General features: G+C 39.8%; 1 protein-coding gene across 2 annotated transcripts in view; it reads right to left on the reverse strand.

Annotated features, from left to right (window-relative positions):
• CDH8 (cadherin 8) overlaps positions 1-21,554 on the reverse strand; it is a 393,451-nt gene that overhangs the window by 224,284 nt on the left and 147,613 nt on the right. The gene's annotated exons all lie outside the window — the stretch shown is intronic.

Raw genomic sequence — 21,554 nt, forward strand, 5'->3', positions numbered from 1 at the left:
AATATGAAATGCCCAACTGAGCAGATTATTTCCCCAGTGGAGTGGTTCCATCATTGTTGCTTTCTTCCTAAAGCAGCAACTGAACACAGAGAGGTTACAACAGAAGAAATCTTGTCTAGGGCCACACAGATGGTTGAGGCTCCATTCTTGCCAGACTTAAACTTAGAATCTAGAGATTTAGGATTAGGGAAATAAACCCAGAACTTGCCTTTGTGGAGACCCTAAGTTTAGAATATTTGTGGACTTCCCTGTTGTTCCAGAGGTTAAGAGTCTGCCTTCCAATGCAGGGGATGCAGGTTCGATCCTTGGTCTGGGAAGATTCTGCATGCCTCAAGGCAGCTGAGCTCATGTGCCACACTACTTAGCCCAAGCTTTAGAGCCTGGGAGCCACAACTACCAAGCTCATGTGCCGAAACTACTGAAGCCTATGCACCCTAGAACCCGTGCTCTGCAAAAAGAGAAGCCAGCACAATGAGAAGGCTTGGCCCTGCAATGAAGAGTAGCCCCCACTCACCGAAACTAAAGAAAGCTTGTGCATAGCAATGAAAACCTAGTGTGGCCAAAAAAATTAATCAGTTTGGTTTTTTTTTAAAGAAGAATATTTGGATGGACATGTCTGAAAAGCTGTAGTAAGTTAGGCAGCCAAATTAGGTGACGGATCCCATAGGTACAAGTGGACAATTACAAACTTGGAACTACTTTGAGGTCTTGCATTCTTTCTCAAAATATATCATACACTTTCTGCATTTCATTCTTAATATATCACCATTATTTCTTTAAAATATAAAATAGTTTTACAAAGCCTTTGATAACACCTCGGAAAGATGTGTCAGGCCTCTCTTATTTTGTTTCTAGAATCTTTTGGCACCCTACCAGGTAGAGATGCCAAGTGGAGTGTATTCCAAGTAAGGAAATATGGCGCAACAGTCAGCACCAGGCAGGTAGTTCTCAGAGTGTGGTCCCCATGCCAGCAGCATCGGTCTCCTCCAAGGATGTGTTAGACATGTAAATTCTCAGCTCCACTCCAGACCTACTGAATCATAGACTCTGTGAATGAGGCTAAAATATTATATTTTAGCCAGTCCTCCAGGCTCTGCTAATGCACCCTCAAATTAAGGGAACTTTGTATTGAATGAACAGTAACAACTATTTAGGACTTCTCCCGTGGCTCAGATGGTAAAGAATCTGCGTGCAAAGCAGGAGACCCAAGTTCCATCCCTGGGTTGACTACACGAGATCAACATAGCTATCCTTGATCTAAAAAATAAAGCCACTAAGATAATGTGTCATATAATGCATTAGCTTCTTTTTATAACTTAACAACCTTCTGAGTAAGGTAAGACCATTGTGAAGTTTCTAATCTTATAGGAAAGTAGACTGAAAAACTCCCTTAACCTCTTTGTGTTAGAAAGTTGTACAGAAAGTACCAATATTCGAGCTGCTGGGAATACATCTAGGTATGCTTCTTAACCTTTTAATCTATGCTCCATTTTAATGTAGTGTTAGTAAGGCTATAACTCATAAATTCCCTTATTTTCACCCAACGCCTTCCAGTAATGATGGTGTCTTACCACCAAATGGCAAGGTGTCATGACCAGAATAGCTCATTTTTCTTTAGGATGGTAAATTGAGAAATATGGGATAGTCTAGTTTTCATACTAATCTTATTTTTTACTCCTCCAAAATTAATATATTGTAACACATCTAAGTACAGTTATTAAAATTATATCCTTTGTGAAATTTTGAGAGAGAATTAAATAAGCATAAATTTCCAGGCACATAATTTCACAAATCCCTTAATAGCTGGCAATTGCTGTTTCCTATCTCCCACATTAGATTTGAAGACTCCAGGTTCCTCATATCATCAATCTGCTCCCTATTTGTTGTACAAAGAACCCACACACTTCAAGGCTTTAGAATGTCCAAGAACCCTGGATATTTTGTTGGTATGACAGTTTTCATACCTTCAAATAACCTTCAAAATGAGGTCTAAGCACACTTGAATTCATTATGAGGGAAACAGCCTCTGCTAACTTGGGCTTAGCTCATTTCTCTCTACATGTTTGTTTGAGGGACAAAAGAAGAAGGAAGGGAACTTCCCCGGTGGTCCAGTGGTTAACACTGCCCTCTGAATGCAGAGGGCTCAGGTTCAATCCCTGGTCAGGCAACTAGATCCTGCATGCCACAACTAAGACCCAGCGCAGCCAAAAAAAAAAACAAAGCAGCAGCAAGAATTATGAGGTACTGATCACAAAATAGCATTCTCTTATACGTGTATTCTCGTAGCTAAGACATTCTCCTTTCTCTTCATTAAAAGAATATTTACCAATTGACCACCAAGAATATGCTCATTTCAACTTTCCGTTTGTGTCTGTCCCTTTCCCTTTTAATTCTGATCCAGGCATTATCCTTGATTTAGTGGGAAGCACATGGAAAGCACATTTAGCATAGGGATCAGTATATGTGGAGCTTACAGATAATCAAAGCTGGAACACACAGGCTGAAAGCAACTTGCTAAATCTCTGAGTCTAATTTTGTTATCTGCTTTACCCACTTTACTGTACTATCCTGGAAAAACAGCAGCGTAACAAAGATATACAGCCCTATTCAACAACATATGAAAATCTCATGCAAACATTAAGACATCTATAAAGATAATTGTGGTAAATATATTTACACATTAGGTGTCAGTTCCCTTGCATTTTAACTTCTCTCTCTGTCACCAGTGAGAGAAGCCTTTTTAGACACCACCACATCTATAAAACCTATTGAAATCAGACACAATTACTTTAAGCACCATTATAAAGAAATAATTGCATCATCTTCCTAGAAGAAGACTACCTGATGTTGTACATTATGGTTGAAACTGACAACTCATGAGCAAGTGAATGGGGAATGTGGAATTCTTAAAAAAAAAAGAGAGAGAGAGAGGCTTCCTAGGCATTTGTTGAAACTCGATACTTTGGAACTTGAATTGCCTTGAATCAGAGCCCACAGTATAAATAATGTCTCACCCCCATTTTTGCCAAGATAATACAAAATTAATGATCTCGCATGTCCCTGTATAGACTTTAGAATTTGCACATATTTCACTATCCATGTATGTATAGAGAGAAAACTACCCTAGACAGAAAAGCGAATTCCCTTCAGGATAGAATTTATATTTCAGAGTAGAGAGACTGTGAGGCAAGCCAGCTATTTTTGTTGTCGTTCCAGACTCTACACATTTTTCTCTTTGATTTGGAAAGAAAGAAGCATTTTCTCTCCAACTTAGACAGTATATATCACACAAATCCACACACAAACACACATATACTGCAACATATAGAAATAAGAGAGAATGAAGAGAAAGGGAATATGTGTGTGTGAGGGGGGAGAGAATAAATTTGTACAAGAGATATAAAATATTAAAGAACTTCTCTCTTTTTAAGAGTTAAGAGAAGCATTTTTGGAAATTGCATTAATCTGCAATTCATAAACAGTAACTTACAAACTAAGAAAAGAGACTAGAATCACAGTTTTCAAAAACAGGTTTCTGTTTTTGGTCACAGTTGAAAAAATGCCATGCAAACAATCATGCCTCAGGACTTGCTGAGTGCAAATCATTTGTGCAACATGATGCAAAATGTGTGAACAGTGGTCCTGCCTTCACAGAGCTGGCCATCTAGTTAGATGTCAGACGAGTGTGAATTTCCTTTTGGACACTTGTTCCGTTTACCAGTGATGGATGGAAGAGTGAGAAATGAATTCCATTTTTTCTCCCAAGGGAAGGTATCCTGAAAAACACAGCTCAAGGAGCACCTTGAATAAGTGATACCCAGGTTGAAGAAAAGCTTCTTCCCCTGGTTTAAGGGATTTCAGCATCACTCTAAAGGCTTTCGCCTGGGGATAACAGGAAGTGAGTAAAGCCATACATTAAAATCACTTGTGATTCTGATAATATATAGAAAGTAAATAACAATGGTGTGCTTCTCTTGGATGTACAGAATCCAGCTGTAGCTAAAGTGTTTGTGGGTAAGACTGAAGAGTCCAGCTCCAGCCTCGTTATACATTTGCTGTTAAGACTCTTAGCCAATTGCTTTACTGCATTTTCTTTATACAAAACAAAAACAAACAAATCTGCCTGATAGATCTGTGTGACTTCATAAAGTCAGATGAAACTGCACAGAACAATGTTGGTCCAGATAGTAGTTATGATCATGATGTTGATAATGAGGATGCCAATGATGTCAATTTACTGAGCACCTACTGTATGCAAGACACTAGCTCAGGTATTTTGTATGCGCTATTATTTTTCTTAATCAATAGATACTGAATACCTACCAAGTGTCATTGCTACAAGTACATACAACTTACTGTTTAAATATATTACTGCTCTCTAAATAATAGTAAAGGGATATCATGTTTAAAATAATATACTGGATGTGCAGAAAAGAGACATAATGCATCTAAATTTGTTTATTTAATGAGGGGCCTTCATGATCCACAGGTCTGCAGAGCCCTCATGTTCTCTGCTGCCCATTTCAGTTTATATTTAATATCTCATGTTATACATTAAATCCTATTTTATAACAGGCTATCTAAGTTACTTCCTGAAGATTTCGATCCCTTATATTTGAATAAAATTAATGTATCCACCCCTATGACCTGGGTAAGTTTCTAAAGCCACTGAAAATAAAAGAGGATACAGCAAATCACATATTTCACTGTCTAAATTCTACACAGATGAGTTTCCTTAAAAGTAAGGGAGAGTGATAAATTGTTATTCCCAGGACTCCCATGATGCTCCTACCTCTGCTGACCAAATATTAAAAGATAATAACGAACTGACTCAATGGACATGAGTCTGAGCAAACTCTGGGAGATAGTGAAGGACAGGGAAGCCTGGCGTGCTGCAGTCAACAACAACAACATTAACTTCCTTTATATTGAATCATCAAGGGAAAGAATGTGACTGTTTTAGGACAAATTTATTTTAAATATGAGGGAGAAACTTGAGCAGCATAAAGAAAAAAGAAAGATGAGGAGGTCATGTGCATTTTCTCACTTGAACAAGACTTTCCTCATTTCTATATCAGTTTGGTTTATGTAGGGAGACTGAAGCCACGATATCATCTAAAAGAAATTCCTTCTTTGTCACACTTCAGGATCAGCTGCCTTGTCACTCTGAGAGGCAGTACAGAGCATGATAACATTCGAACACCAAAATGCCTCATGTTTCTATAAGACACTGAAGTTTACTTCACCATTTTCTGAGTGCTGTCTATTGCACTAGCTCTTGTCATCATTGTCTCAAATCGTTCTGCGCCTCCATCATCGCTGAACCTCTCCCAGTCTCTAGCCGTGCACACTGTTCGGGACCACAGACTAAAAGGCATCTCCCTATGCCTCTAACATCATCGCTCAAAGGTCTCTTGTCTGTTTCCCTAACTGCCATTGAAATCTTCTGAGAACATTGCACATTACTTCAGCCCTATCTTCCTTTTGTTTAACACGTGTATTCTGAGATATCGACTATGTGTTTGGCCCTGTGAGGGGCATTGGAGGACAGTAATGAACAGTAAAAGCGCATGTTCCACCTTCAGGGAGTTTATTACAGCCAAGCCCAGAGAACTCCACAAGGAATTCATCAGTCAATGATGACTCTGCATGCAGAAAATTGCAGAACGATATGACGTCTTCAACAGACTTGGAGAAAGTGATCTGAATCTGAGACTGGAAGGATGAATAGGAATTAGAGTCTTCTGGGCAAAATCAATGGCATGTATGAAGACTCTGAGGCCTTCAAACATGAGGTACAAAAAGCAGGCCAGTAAGGCAGAGAATACATCTAGAAAACATGGGGATGTTGACATGGCTTAATTGTGCAGAACATTATCAGCCATGTTATAAATCTTGATCTATATCAGAAAAGCAGTGGAGATAGACTGAAGTTCTGTAAACAGGAACATGTCATACCAGAGAATGCATCGGAACAGGGCAGCAGTGAATCCAGACAACCAACATGGGGTCTAGGCAGAGGTCTAAGTGGATTCTCGTCTCTTGAAGTAGGATTGGCGAGAGAAGGCACAGTTGTTGAAAAGTAGAATGTGACTCTTATTTATTGTAAAATGACTCAAATCCACCTACATTTATTTCTCAGAGCAACAGAAAAGCACTCAAGTATATGTGTAAGAGAATGCCATGCTCAAAACCATGTTTTGGAAATATCACTCTTGCTAATGTAGAACCAGACTGGAGGAGAGCAGTAAGAAATATGACCAGGGATTTGCTTCTAACCAATACAATACAGCAGAGGTGACCAACTGTGTGTGTTTGTGTGGATGTGCCGATTTTATCTGAGATTGCAATGTCTACCACGCCAAGACTCTCTCTTGCTGGCTGTGAAGCAGCTGGCTACCTTCTGAGCTGCCATTTGGAAAGTCCCTGTAGCAAGCAGTGGAGAGTCCCCAGACACAGGTAGCCAAGAAGCTGAGCCCTTCAAGCATCTGAATGCTGACAGCAACCATGAGACCTTGGAATTGGGGGTTTGCCAGTCAAGCCTCGGATGAGACCTCAGCCTCCACGGAAACTCCAATGGCAGCCTCGCCAGATCCTAAAGCAGCAGAACCCACAGACGTCCTAAACAGGTCCTGACCACAGGAACCGTGAAATAATAAATGTGGGTTGTTAAAAGCCGTGAAATTGATGGTAATGTTGTCAGACAAATAGCAGATGCAGTCAGTCTTTTCAGTTTTTTTGTTTTGTTTTTTAGAAAACTAATGCATTGGTTTTACCAATAACAGAAACTTAACACTTTTTGAAAGATACTGTTAAAATAATGAAACGATAAACCACAGACCAGGAGAAAACATTTGCAAATCATATATCTTTCAAAGGACTCGGAGAAATTACACATAAAGAACTCTTTAAAGTTCAATAAAAATCAACCAACTACCCAATTAAAAAAATGGGCAGAAAATTTGCACAGATAACACAGATGGCAAATAAGGAAAGGATGGTTGACATTGTCTCTGACCAGGGAAACAAGTGCAAACCCTAAAGAAATACCATAGCTACTAAAATGCCCTTCAAATGTGACCCACAGTGCTGGTGAGGGTGTGGGATCACTGCAGCTCTCCTGGGGGCAGAGGATTTGGGGTTTGTGGCTGGAGGTGCCTTCTGGAAGGACGGAGGACAAAAGGACAGATGCGCTCAGTTTTGAATGTACTGGTTGTTAACCAAGGCACCTCAATCTCACGTTTACGTGTCACATGGGCAGTCTGAGTTCTGGACCTGGAACTCAGTAATGTTTAGAAATAAGATGCTAATTTCAGAGGGTGAACTTAAAAGACAATAAAAGAGAGAAGGGCATTCACAGAAACAGAGGGTAAGGATATCATCTGAAGTAAAGCTAATGGTTTAATCAATTATTTGCTTTGGACGTAGGAGCTTAATTCTGAAAATGCATCATAAACAAAAATATCAGGCAGAAAGACTCAGCTCTATGTACGTCAATGCTCAGAGAATTCAGAAGCAGCATGTTGATGAGAAAGGAAGGCAGGGTAACCTTCCTAACACACAGCTATGGCTCAAAGCTGGGGCAAAACTGACATTTATTGAAATATTGCATGTCAGGCAGAGTATTTTATCCTTTCACATAATTTTCCTTTTCAAATCCCTTTTGAAAAAAAGAAACTCAGATTCTGAGAGGTAAATTCCCTTCTCATGGTCATTCACTAGTTAGGAGAAGATCCACAATTCAAACAGTCTGCTTCAAAGCTCCAGGTTTTATCTTTGAGCATTTCAAGAAAGCATTAAATCAGACACAAAGAAGCACATTTTTGTATTCTTTATGCGGTCCTAAGCCTAACCTTGAATCCCACATTCTAAGCATCTCCCGCTTCAAGTTGACTTCTATAGTATTAGAAGCTATAGAACTTAAAGAGCTACAGATATATCTAAAAACTCAGGCAAATCTTAACATTAGTCAGGAATATCTTTTCTGTTCAAAGCAAATGCCAAGTCTAATGTGTTAGAATATCCCTTCAAAATTCAACGTGGTCCTGGTCCCTGGGGCTGGTGGAAAGGGAGCTTCAAAGTGGCGTATATTGCTATTGCTGATAACACAGCAATAACTCACTTTAATCATGCCATTTTGAAATATCTTCAGATCAAAGATGTTTTACTTGATGGATATAATGTAAGAGCTCCAATCCAATATTTAAAACAATTATACACATTTAAATCCATCCACCTGATTCCTCATTTGAATATGAGACTAATTGCTTATATACACTGGTATCCTTCAGTTCAGTAGCTCAGTAATGTCCAACTCTTCGCGACTGCATGAACCGCAGTACGCCAGGCCTCCCTGTCCATCACCAACTCTCAGAGCTTACCCAACTCATGTCCATTGAGTCCGTGATGCCATCCAACCATCTCATCCTCTGTCATCCCATTTCCTCCTGCCCTCAATCTTCCCCAGCATCAGGGTCTTTTCAAATGAGTCAGCTCTTTGCATCAAGTGGCCAAAGAATTGGAGTTTCAGCTTCAGCATCAGTCCTTCCAATGAACATTCAGGACTGATGTCCTTTAGGATGGACTAGTTGGATCTCTTTGCAGTTCAAGGGACTCTCAAGAGTCTTCTCCAACACCACAGTTCAAAAGCATCAATCCTTTGGCATTCAGCTTTCTTCACAGTCCAACTCTCACATCCACACATGACTACTGGAAAAACCATAGCCTTGACTAGACGGACCTTTGTTGGCAAACTAATGTCTCTGCTTTTTAATATGCTATCCAGGTTGGTCATAACTTTCCTTCCAGGGAGTAAGTGTCTTTTAATTTCATGGCTGCGATCACCATCTGCAGTGATTTTGGAGCCCCAAAAATAAAGCCAGCCACTGTTTCCACTGTTTCCCCATCTATTTCCCATAAAGTGATGGGACCAGATGCCATGATCTTAGTTTTCTGAATGTTGAGCTTTAAACCAACTTTTTCACTCTCCTCTTTCACTTTCATCAAGAGGCTCTTTAGTTCTTCTTCACTTTCTGCCATAAGGGTGGCATCATCTCCATATCTGAGGTTATTGATATTTCTCCAGGCAATCTTGGTTCCAGCTTGTGTTTCTTCCTGCCCAGCATTTCTCATGATGTACTCTGCATATAAGTTAAATAAGCAGGGTGATAATATCCAGCCTTGTACTCCTTTTCCTATTTGGAACCAGTCTGTTGTTCCACATCCAGTTCTAACTGTTGCTTCCTGACCTGCATATAGGTTTATCAAGAGGCAGGTCAGGTGGTCTGGTATGCCCATCTCTTTCAGAATTTTCCACAGTTTATTGTGATCCACACAGTCAAAGGCTTTGGCATAGTCAATATAGCAGAAATATATGTTTTTCTGGAACTCTCTTGCTTTTTCGATGATCCAGCAGATGTTGACAATTTGATCTCTGGTTCCTCTGCCTTTTCTAAAACCAGCTTGAACATCTGGAAGTTCACAGTTTACATATTGCTGAAGCCTGGCTTGGGGAATTTTGAGCATTACTTTACTAGTGTGTGAGATGAGTGCAATTGTGCTGGGTTCCTTAGGCCTAGGAATAGAGAAATGATGCTGAAATCACTTCCACTGTGCAGGAAATCAATCCTTTAGCTACTAGGGAGAGCCCACACAATCCTGCTCTGCTCCCATGTCTAGACTTCTGAGCAGCTAATTTCATACGTTTTGTTCTCATCACTTCCAGAGATCTCAGTTGTTGTTGTTCAGTCACTAAATCACATTCAACTCTTTGCAACCCCGTGGTCTGCAGCAGGCCAGGCTTCTCTGTCCTTCACAATTTCCCAAGGCTTGCTCAAACTCACCATCCAACCATCTCATCCTCTGTCACCCCCTTCCCCTCCTGCCTTCAATCTTTCCCAGCATCAGGGTCTTTTCCAATGAGTGGTCTCTTTGCATCAGGTGGCCAAAAAATTGGAGCTTCAGCTTCAGCATCAGTCCTTCCACTGAGTATTCAGGGTTGATCTCCTTTAGGATGGATTGGTTTGGTCTCCTTGCTGCCAGGGACTCTCAAGAGTCTTCTCCAGCACCACAGTTTGAAAGCATCAATTCTTTAGGGCTCAACGTTCTTTATAGTCCAACTCTCACATCCACACATGACTACTGGAAAAATCATCCAAAGATCTAAAGACATGGCAATAGGTCCTCTGAGTCAGAAGGAAACAAGCAATTTTAATTGGTACCCTGCCATGCAAACCTTAGACAAACCAAGTTCCCAGGGGGTATCTCCTGGCATCCCTCAGCCATCTCGGTAATCATGGTTTCTGCAATGATAGTTTTGCATGCCTTTGAAAAAGCTTCAAGAAAGCAGGATATCTACCCTAACAGATCACACGTGAAGTCACTTCAGTCATGTCTGACTCTCTACAGCCCTATAGACTGCCAGGCTCCTCTGTCTATGGGATTCTCCAGGCAAGCATACTGGAGTGGGTTGCCATTTCCTCCTCCAGGGGATCTTCCCAACCTAGGGATTGAACCTGCATCTCCTGCATAGGCAGGCAGAGTTTTTTTGTTTTTATTTTTTTATTTTTTGTATTACTGAGCTACCAGGGAAGCCTATATCTCACATTATACATATCGAAGAGTATGTATATCCTTCATGATATTTATCAATATATTTATCTGGTATTTATTTTCTCTATTTATGGTGATACTGGGGGTAGGATAAAGTTCTTTAAATGACAATTTATATAAATACAATTATAATAGTTCTCTCTAACACAGCAGTTCCATGTAGGCTAATGGCATATTTGATACCAGACAACAATCCTGGGTTTCCACTGTAGCTCAGCTGGTAAAGAATATGCCTGCGATGCAGGAGACCTTGGTTTGATTCCTGGGTCAGAAAGATCACCTGGAGAATGAATAGGGTACCCACTTCAGTTTTCTTGGGCTTCCCTGGTGTCTCAGTCAGTAAAGAATATGCCTGCGATGTGGGAGACCTGAGTTCAATCCCTGGGTTGGGAAGTTCTCCTAGAGGAGGGCATGGCAACCCACCCCAGTATTCTTGCCTGGAGAATCCCCATGGACATAGGAGCCTGGTGGGCTACAGTCCATAGGGATGCAAAGAGTTGGACACAACTGAGCAACTAATACTTCACTCAGAGAAAACAGAGACATGGAGGTTCAAACCAAAAGCAGAAATAAAGTGGGAGAGGTAGAATGGTAGTTTTGTTTCCTTTGAAACGGATGCTATTTTAATTAGTGAATCTCTGGTAGGAATAAGGTGAGATTTGTTTCAGGCAGATTAGATACTTAAACCTCCCACAGGTACAGATTTACCACTGGCGGAACTAACCATGGCTTTGACATGGAAGTCTCCCCTTAGCTTAGCTGCCTTGAGCTTGGTGTATAATGAAAGGTCACCCCAAATAACATACTTAATATTAAAGTCACCTTCCAGCGCCAGAACACAAGGGGAAAAAGAGGGGATGAGAGAAGAGAATCAATAGGGTAAATAAATATAAAAAAATCAATATATTCACTGGTTCATTCACCAATCTTGTAAACTTGGTAGACCTGGTTTCAAGCTTGGATGTAGAGAGAAAACTGACTCCAAAGCAAAAGCAGTGCATGAGTCCAGCAGTAAAAAGTACAAAGCAGGCAAAACTTCTCTATGCTTTCAGAAGGATTTGGTTCCTCTGTGGGAACAGCAACAAGAAAAAGGCACAAGAGTGAATCTTGCAGTGCTGGGAACTCTTCTGATTTATCTGGGTGCCAATTACACATGTCTGTTGGGTTTGTGAGCTTGTGCTCTTAACAATGTACACACTTTACTATGTGGATATCACACTTCAGTGCATAATTTAAAAACATGGGGACTTCCCTGATGGTCTGGTGGTTAAGAATCTGCCTTGTAATGCAGGGGACACAGGTTTGATCCCTGGTCCTGGAAGATCCCTCAAGCTGCCGGGCAACTAAGCCCACAGGCCACAGCTGCTGAAGCGCTTGAGCCTGGGTGTCACAACTAGAGAGTCTGTGCATCACAACAAAGACTCTGCATGCTCCAACTAAGATCCAACACAGCCAAGAAACTTAAATAAAAATCAAAATCTGTATGGGGGACAAGAAAATCCAAATTGTGGAAAAGCTGAATGGAAATATGAATTGCTGTCTACACTTATGAAAAAGCTAACTGAGCCATGGCCTTAGCACTGAATCAAGCAGCGGTAACAATGCTGGATTCACATCATAAGGTCTTATTATTTCCCTTGCTGTGTGGTCCCCCAAAAGGCCCCTCAGAGTGCGTTTGTGTCAAGTTGACTGGAGCTGTGAGGCACTGTAAGAGCAACTCTTAGGATGGATACTGGCACTTCTTTCATTTAACCTTGACATTGTAACTTGTTACCTACACACAAATGTGTGAGAAATGTTTGATATTATTCCATTGTTACCGAATGGTATTAGCAGCCTTAATAATTACACTGGGAGAGCAATACAAAAAAAAAATCCTGGGGTGATTATCATTATTCAGATTCTGTCAAGGTGAGAAAAAGGACAATAAAGACATGTTCAGGAATGAATTTTGCCTTTGTTTTCCATCTTGATCATCCAGTTTTTCTTTAATACTAATTTTAAAAAAGAACAAAGCACAAAAGACTGTAGTAGGATCTGAGAATATAAATGGATAGAAGAGTGACACTCCACTCAGCATGAAGAGTCTTTTTTCAGGCTGAACTCAGAATATTCCTTCTCTCATTGTCTCCTTCTCGTTCAGGTTAAGGAGATGCACAGTCCTTTCACAAGTCTGGCAGAAGGGCTATACCACTCCAATTCTAACTTTCCCAAGGACCTAAATTTCAGTTCTTTGTTTTTATATGGACAGCAGTCAAAGGCAGTAAAAGAAAAACAAACAAACACCCTTTTATTATATTAAGAAGACATGTGCCACATATCATTAATATCCATCCATACCATTCCTTGCCCTAAAGAGTCAGGATCTTTTACAAGGAAGACACAATGCTGATAGTCAATTCTCTAGGTTCATATAGTGAGAAAACTGCACACCATTTGACTGGGTATAAATATTTATCATTTTATACACTGTTTATATAGCCAAGGAGAAAGACGTTTCTATAACTACTCTCTGAAAGGCCAGAACTCCTTGGAATAACTCCTCACAGGCACCCACAACACCCAGCAGACAATTTTATATTTCGTAGGAAATTTTTGGTTTTAAAAAGCCAACAATCCCTTGACCTGATCTTTTTTGAGTTGTCATACATGGAAAAACAGAAATAACATGGAAACCAGAGATGGGGACTGTTTGAGACTTCATGTCTTCCTAGAGGGCTTCCCTTGTGGCTCAGCTGGTAAAGAATCCACCTGCAGTGCGGGAGACCTGGCTTCGATCCCTGGGTTGGGAAGATCCCCTGGAGAGGGAAAGGCAACCCACTCCAGTATTCTTGTCTGGAGAATTCCATGGATACAGTCCATGGGGTCACAAAGAGTCAGACACGACTGAGCGACTTTCACAGTGCACAGTGTGTTCCTAGAAGCAAGAAATCCAACATGAGAAGCATAACTTTTCTGTTTCTCTAATATTAGTATATATTATGAAAGGATGATGTGTACCAGATGGTGCCTAAGTTCACATATTTCCATGTTGAGCTACTTCGAAAGATACTATTTCATTATCTTCTCAGTCCTTATGGGAAATGCCTGGGGTTGAGCTAACCGAACTAGATTTGGTCAAATGTCTATCTGTACATGAGAACAGAAGAAACCCTTCACAAACTGGCTGGTGGTTCTCCATACTGCCATCGGGGAGATGGTTCATTGCAAGGGAATAAACACAGATGGGTTTGGCTGACATTAGTTGAGTGCTCACTACAACCTTGAAAGAAGGGTCTCCATAGATGGTTGTTGACTACAAGATTTTTACTCCTGTATTCTTTTTTTTTTTTTTAGCATAGACTTTCAAAAAGCAGAAATAGGCAGAGTAACATTGGTAGTGACAGCTTGGTGAACAGTGTCCATGAACACATTTTCAAAGACGAGAAATAGAACCCATTTTGCCCAGAAGAATGGAAAATTTAAAAGTCCTCTGGGGCAGCATTTCCAAAGGCACCGAGATCTGACAGCATTTTAAGACAGTTCTTATTTACAGTGTGATCATTGGAACTCATACAAGCACATCCATTCATCTCTATATTAATGGATTTTTTCCTATGATTTCTCCCATTGTTTTGCCTGATAATGAATGAAGGATGTCTTTATGTTTTAAATATTACTGATAGAGTTTTGTGGTCAATATTTTGGTTAAATTGATTAAAATTAATAATAAAACTAAATACATTCTTACCGAAAGATGTATTAGATATACTCCTCGGTATTTCAACTGAATTAAAAACTTATTTCAAAACAAAAACTGTACATGAGTGTTTAAAGCAGTTGTATTTATAATTACACAATGTTGGAAGCAATCAAAATATACTTCAATAGACAAAAGGATGAACAAACTATGGTAACCCATACAAAGGAATACTATTTAGTATATAGTGAGCACCGAAGAATTGATGCTTTTGAACTGTGGTGTTGGAGAAGACTCTTGAGAGTCCCTTGGACTGCAAGGAGGTCCAACCAGTCCATCCTAAAGGAAATCAACCCTGAATATTCACTGGAAGGACTGATGTTGAAGCTGAAACTCCAATACTTTGGCTACCTGATGCCAAGAGCTGACTCATTGGAAAAGACCTTGATGCTGGGAAAGATTGAAGGCAGAAGGAGAAGGGGACGATGAAGGATGAGATGGTTGGATGGCATCACCGACTCAATGGGCATGAGTTTGATTCAACTCCGGGAGTTGGTGATGAACAGGGAGGCCTGGCATGCTACAGTCCATGGGGTCACAAAGAGTCGGACATGACTGAGTGACTGAATTGGACTGATATGCTATTTTATTATATTTATAGGATATTTTAGAAAAGACAAAGATATAAAGTCAATAGGGGGTTAGAGAATGAGGAAGTTAACAGGTAAAGCTCACGGCTTTCTTTAAGGTAGGAAAACTATTCCATCTGATAATGTAATGATAGACATGTGTCACAATGTACTTATCAAAATCAATAGTGCATACAAAATTTAATGCATGTAGACTTAAAAAAATCGGATGTGGGGTTTCCCATGGTGGACTGCAAATTGTGACAAAATAATATAATTATATTACCACTGTATTTTAAAAACTCAAGTGTATAAATACATATCTCTACACATATTTGTCCTCCCTCTATCATCTGGGAGAGTCTAAAGCCAAAGACAACCCAGCAGCAACAAGTGCAATTAGCACACTTTGCTTCTAATGACCCCAACAAAAGGAACCAGGGCTCCTTGGAGACAGAGGTAATTCTAGAAGTGGGGCAATAAATATACAAGATGAGCCTGAAGCACCATGCACGTAAGCAGGTGGATTCTCTGGTGGTGCAGTGGATAAGAATCTGCCTGCAATGCAGGAGACCCCAGTTCGATTTCTGGGTCATGAAGATCTCCCGGAGAAAGAAATGACAACCCACTCCAGTATTCCTGCCTGGAAAATCCCATGGACAGAGGAGCCTGGCAAGCTACTGTCCATGGGGTAGCAAGAGTTGGACACAACTTAGTGACTAAACAACATTGATAATGTCACAAAATGTCAGTCCCCCCCCCCCCAAACACTCTAACCCATTAGACAAATCTAAAATGAGGGAAATTCTACAAAAATACCTGACCAGTTCTCCCTACAAGTGTTAAAATGTAGTGTCAATATCAATTCATTGATTTTAACAAAGTTTACCACACTAATGTAAGATGTTAATATTGATAATAGTAAAATGTGGGTGTGAAGGTATACGGGGAATGTATTATAATTTCACAACCTTTCCATAAATCTAAAACTCAAATTAAAAATTTACTTAAAATGAAAAGAAGCTCCACACACTTAAGCATATGGTTTTTTATTTTTTAAAAACATCCCATAGCTGGGAACAGATGTTTGTTCCATATGTATCCAAAGATGTGACCCTAAGTCAAGCCTTATACAGGGACATGATAATTCTAGAAGAGAGAACATTGGTATCCAATTTAACGAGGCTCTGGTTTTGGATTTTGATTCTAGCTCCTCCTAATTAAGTTAATATGGCCACACTAAACCACATTAGCCTGCTAGGGTTGCCATAACAAACACTCCAGCCTAGGTGATTTCTACAACAGGAGTTAATTTTCATACAGTTCTAGAGGCTGGGAGTCCAAGTTCAAGGCACTGGCAGGGCTGGTTTCTCCCGAGGTCTCTCCTTGGCTTGCAGATAGCCGCTCTTCTTTCTGTCTTGTCACACAGCTGTCCTTCTGTTCATACGTGCCCCTAGAGTCTCTGTGTCCAAATTCCTCCTTCTTGTAAGGACACCAGTCAGATTGGACCAGCACCTGCCCACATGTCCTCACTTAACTTTAATCACCTCTTCAAGAGCCTTAGCTCCAAATACAAATCATTTGAAGGTCCTGGGGGTTAGAGCTCCAGTACATTAATTTTGTGAAATAGAACTCAGCCCACAACACAAATAAATTTATATCTATATTTTTCAGTAAAAATATGATAATAACATGCAACCTACAATATATATAATTTTATATAATACATAATGTGCAATGGTAACACTAGACATATATAATGTTCTTTTCTAAAAATCTACACAGTGTTTTCCAAAGGACCCAGCCTACAACAGAAGCTAAATAAAGTGTATCTGTCATGGCTTTGTTCTCAATCAGTTTAGCTACACTGGCATTATTTTTCTAGAATTGCCTTTCCTATGTTTGTCCTGGTTAGGTTTGGCATGAGCTTTTGCAGGCAGAAGTGGAGAAGGCAGACCCAGCGTCAATGAAGGGTATCGGACACTGCAGTGCATGCCTGACTCAGCATGTTCTCAAGCGCACCATGAGGACACGGAGCAGAATCCAGCTCACAGCTCCTTCAGCAGCTCTAGGCTATGCTCCTCCAGAATGTCCAAGTCCTGGCCCAGGTCCAGTCCTGCGACCAAGGGCATCAGCTTCTCCTGCAGGAATATTGAGGTGGGAGCGCCAGGCACAGGCTCCTTTTGGATTCCAGTGTATTCCTGGTCTCTTCCACTTCCCTTCCAGTTTTCCGTCCTGTCACCCAAGGCAGAGACAAGAACTTGTCTATCAACTCTATTGTTGTATATAGTCTAATCTCTATAACAACTCCTTCCTTCCTCTGTGGACTGCTATTTGCTCTGCACACCTGATAGTGTTCAGTCCCTAAATTGTGTCCGACTCTTTGCAACCCCATGGACTGCAGCAGGCCAGGTTTCCCTGTCCTTCGCTATCTCCCAGAGTCTGCTTAAACTCATGTCCATTGAGTCAGTGATGCCATGCAACCATCTTCTCCTCTGTCGCCCCCTTCTCCTCCTGCTCTCAATCTTTCCCAGCATCAGGGGCTTTTCCGGTGAGTCAGTTCTTGGCATCAGGTGGTCAAAGTATTGGAGCTTCAGCATCAGCTCCTTCAATGAATATCCAGGGTTAATTTCCTTTAGGATTGACTGATTTGATCATGCTTGATGAGGAGCTCTTATTTTTACCCATCGTAAGACTTTGAGCATATTTTAAGCTTGTGTGCCTCAGTTTTCTCTTTTAAAAAATAAAAAGAATAAAATCCACTTCATAAGGTTGTCGTTAGGATCAAATGAATATACATGAGTAGTGTGTTTGGCATTAACTTTTAAATATTAATCTCTGTGTAGTCCTAAAACAATTATTCATCATGCTAACCTTAAGTGACTAGCATTGCTTTGGATTTCAGAAGGAACACATACCAACATCTCAACACCTATTCCAGAGACCTTTAGTTGGTGAATTTCCCCTCTCCTGCCCTCAGTGTTTTCTTGAACTCAAACCACTCTTGCGGCTTGCAAGAATTCATAATTGATATATAATGATGAAATCCAGAAAGTCTGACATGGTTATAAAGAGAAGACTCCTTGGTGTCATGTTCCCTGACAAAAAGAAAATGAATAAAATCATCTTCAACACTGGCACAAATATGATTATACTGACTTTAAAGTCTTCTAGTACAGACACCAGACACAAGGAAGAAAGCCTTGTTCGCTTAGAATCAGACATGAGTCTGAGACAATCCGTATGTTCTCACTTACAGCCTCATAATATAACTATTTTTTTTAGGGTATCTAATTATAATATCAAATACACACACACATGCAAACTTGCATTTCTTTCCTCCATACGTGTACATACTTAGCTTTATCCTAGTTCTTTTAACAGCTTGTATATCTTCCTTACCCTTTTTTAATCTATAGGCATACTTTGTTTTATTATGCTTCACTTTATTGTGCTTCACAGATACTCCATGTTGTTGTTTTTTTTTTTTTTCCAAATTGGAGGTATGTGGCAAGCCTGTGTTGTCAGATGATGTTAGGTCAGCATTTTTTAGTAGTTTTTAAAAAATTAAAATGTGTACACATTTTTAGACATAATGCCATTGTGCACTTAATAAACTACAATGTAGCATAAACATGACTTTTATATGCACTGGGAAACCAAAACATTTTGCAACTTGCCTTCTTGAAGCAGTCTAGTACCCGACTGGCAATATCTCTGAGGCATGCCTGTATTGATGTATGTGCTCATCTACACATGTGACTATCCTGCCATTTAAGTTTCATCATATTTTTCTCTACGTAACATTACTGATAAGAATAGGAAAAATGGCACATATCTCACGTAATTGTGATTGCTAATCAACCAAAGAATAAAAGCAATTTGGGCCTAAAACTCAAATAGCAATCTTCCAAGTCCAGTGAATCCAAAAAGCACAAATATTAAGTCCACTATGCACAAATATAAAAATCAAAGAAATAATATTTAAAAATGTTCAAACTCTAGGAACCCCTACCAGCTCTGAGAGGTAAGGAGGGCATGACATACACCAAAAAGATATTGACAAAGATGTCCACATTCATTTTCAGCCAAGACTTCAGGATTTCACAAATGCGTGTTTCAGAGCTGCCCTGACATGCAGTGTATCCCTTTCCCTGACAGACGAATGTGGGCAAAGGCTGAACTCTATATGCTTTTTCTCTCTAGCCCCTTTTAATTCATGATTTTCTGAAATGGGTATGTAACAAAAACTCGTAACACTGTAGGTATTGATGCTAATTCACAGAGCTCGAGACACAAGCACGGCTTGCATAACTTAAGAATGATTTGCCCTTTTGCCTCAAAAAATCAATAAATGTGTTGAATCCTAAAATATCCATTCTTATTAATATATGAGGACAAAGAGATAGAAAGACAACAGGATCATGGAACTGTCCACCTGTGTTTCTCAAACTTCCATCTACAATACAATGTTTTTTGTTGTTATTGAGTGTTTTGATTTTCCTTATAAGTGCAGGTTTACTGATATGAGAATACTTTTCAGTATTTCAAGTACCAGAAGATTATTTGAATCGGAAGCAGTAGATGTCTTATCTTTTCAGAAGGGTTCAGGGTAGACTTGGATGAAGCATTATTCACCATAGAAAATTTAACAACAGGGAAGTGGGTGTAATTTTCAGAGAGGTTACCCAATGTATCCAGAGATAGAAAAATCAAAAATCTGAGTAGATGGGACTTCCCTGGTGGTCCAGTGGTTAAGAATAAGCCTGCCAATACAGGGGATGTGCGTTTGATCCCTGGTCCAGGAAGAGTCCACATACCACAGGTCAACTAAGCCCACGCGCTTCAAGTACTGAGCCCATGTGCCACAACTAGTGAAGCCCGTGCACCCTAGAGCCCGTGCTCCCCAACAAAAGAGGCCACTGCAATGAGAAGCCCACACACCACAGCTAGAGAGTAGCCCATGCTTGCCACAACTAGAGAAAGCCAGCACACAACAATGAAGATCGAGCACAACCAAAAATAATAAAATAGATAAATAAAGCTTAAAAAATGTAAGTAGAAGACATATTTCTGAAGAGCTTAAAGAAACAATATTAGGATAATTAAACTGAGTTTAATTTGATAATCAAATTGAGTTTCACTGTGAATGAGCACAGGGGCAAAATGGAGGGAAAAAATAAAAGGGAAAGAAACAGAAAGTTAGTTTTAGCTACTGTCATGAATAGGCTGGGAATCCATTGTATAATTGGGATATTGAGCGAATGACCTGGTTGATATGGACAGGTTGATCTCAAAGCTGCCTCCACTCAGATACTGAAAATGCTTAGTCAAAGGTTTGATTTTAATCTTCTAGATCACCAATTCAAATTAAGAGATACTCATGAATGGGAGAGACAGGTCTCTAAATTAATCCCATCCCACAGAGAATTCCACTCTGTTCACCAGTTGGGATGGAGTTGACGACAGACTGTTTCCAATAGGTTCAAGTTTCAGGTTATTATGGAATTATTGAAATATATTTTATGTAATATTCTATTATATAGAACAACAGTGACACCAATATTACAACTTGTAAAATCAAATGAGGTATTTGTAAGATTCTCTTTTGATTTATACCATTCTGAAAAAAAATTTACTGGCTAGTGATTGAGAATTCATCTTTAGAAAGAATTCAAAGATTTCTGGTGGTTACATGAAATTCTTAAGTCAACAGACCAAATCTACAAGAAGAGACCATTGAAAATGTCCAGTTTATGTTGGCAATGAAACCCTGAAATAGAATTGGGTCTGGAGTTCCTGAGGCAGCCCTAAAATGAGTAGTTCTATAATTTTAACTATTTTCAAAGTGACTCTAGAAGGTAGATTTCTATATAAGTTTAACAACTTCCCTAAGCTATCCTATAGGAGAAGGAAATGGCAGCCCACTCCAGTACTCTTGCCTGGAGAATCCCATGGACAGAGGAGCCTGGCAGGCTACAGTCCATGGGGTTGCAAGAGTCAGACACGACTTGGCAACTAAACCACCACCACAAGCTATCCTAACTGCATTCACATATTTGGGTTGATATTTAGCCTATAGAACATTAAAATTAAAGATATCAGGATTATAAGTTGACCAAAAAATGTAAGAATCCCATTAGGGACAGTACAATAAATTGATTGTATATTGTTATCCTTAATTGGTTCATAAAATGTCCCCTTACGGTTTAGAGAGTACAGAGGAGTAAGCATTAAAGCAAAATTTGATGGAAGGAGTTTTCTCTTCACAGAAGGCTTTCAAATAAACCTTGTTTATATCCCCATTGTTATGTGCCAATCTTGTTCTTAGCCACCATATAGAAATAACAATGCCTTTAGGAAGACTAAGTGGTTTCAGGTACCTCTCACAGTTCATTGCCAGTATCTTTCCCATTTGTATACTCCAGTAATTTCTAAGCCATAGATCAATTAGGGAGACCTGTGGGTACAACCGAAATCTGCATATCAGAAATCACTGCTTCAATTTTATCATAAGATATAAGAAAACATTCAGTGACTATACCAGCTGTCTATGCAGTCCCTGGGGTCGCAAAGTGTCGGACATGACTTAGCAACCGAACCACAAGAACAAAGCAAGTACCTTCCTTCTGCGG

Source organism: Dama dama, chromosome 4 (assembly GCF_033118175.1).
Source record: "Dama dama isolate Ldn47 chromosome 4, ASM3311817v1, whole genome shotgun sequence".
Taxonomy (NCBI): domain Eukaryota; kingdom Metazoa; phylum Chordata; class Mammalia; order Artiodactyla; family Cervidae; genus Dama; species Dama dama.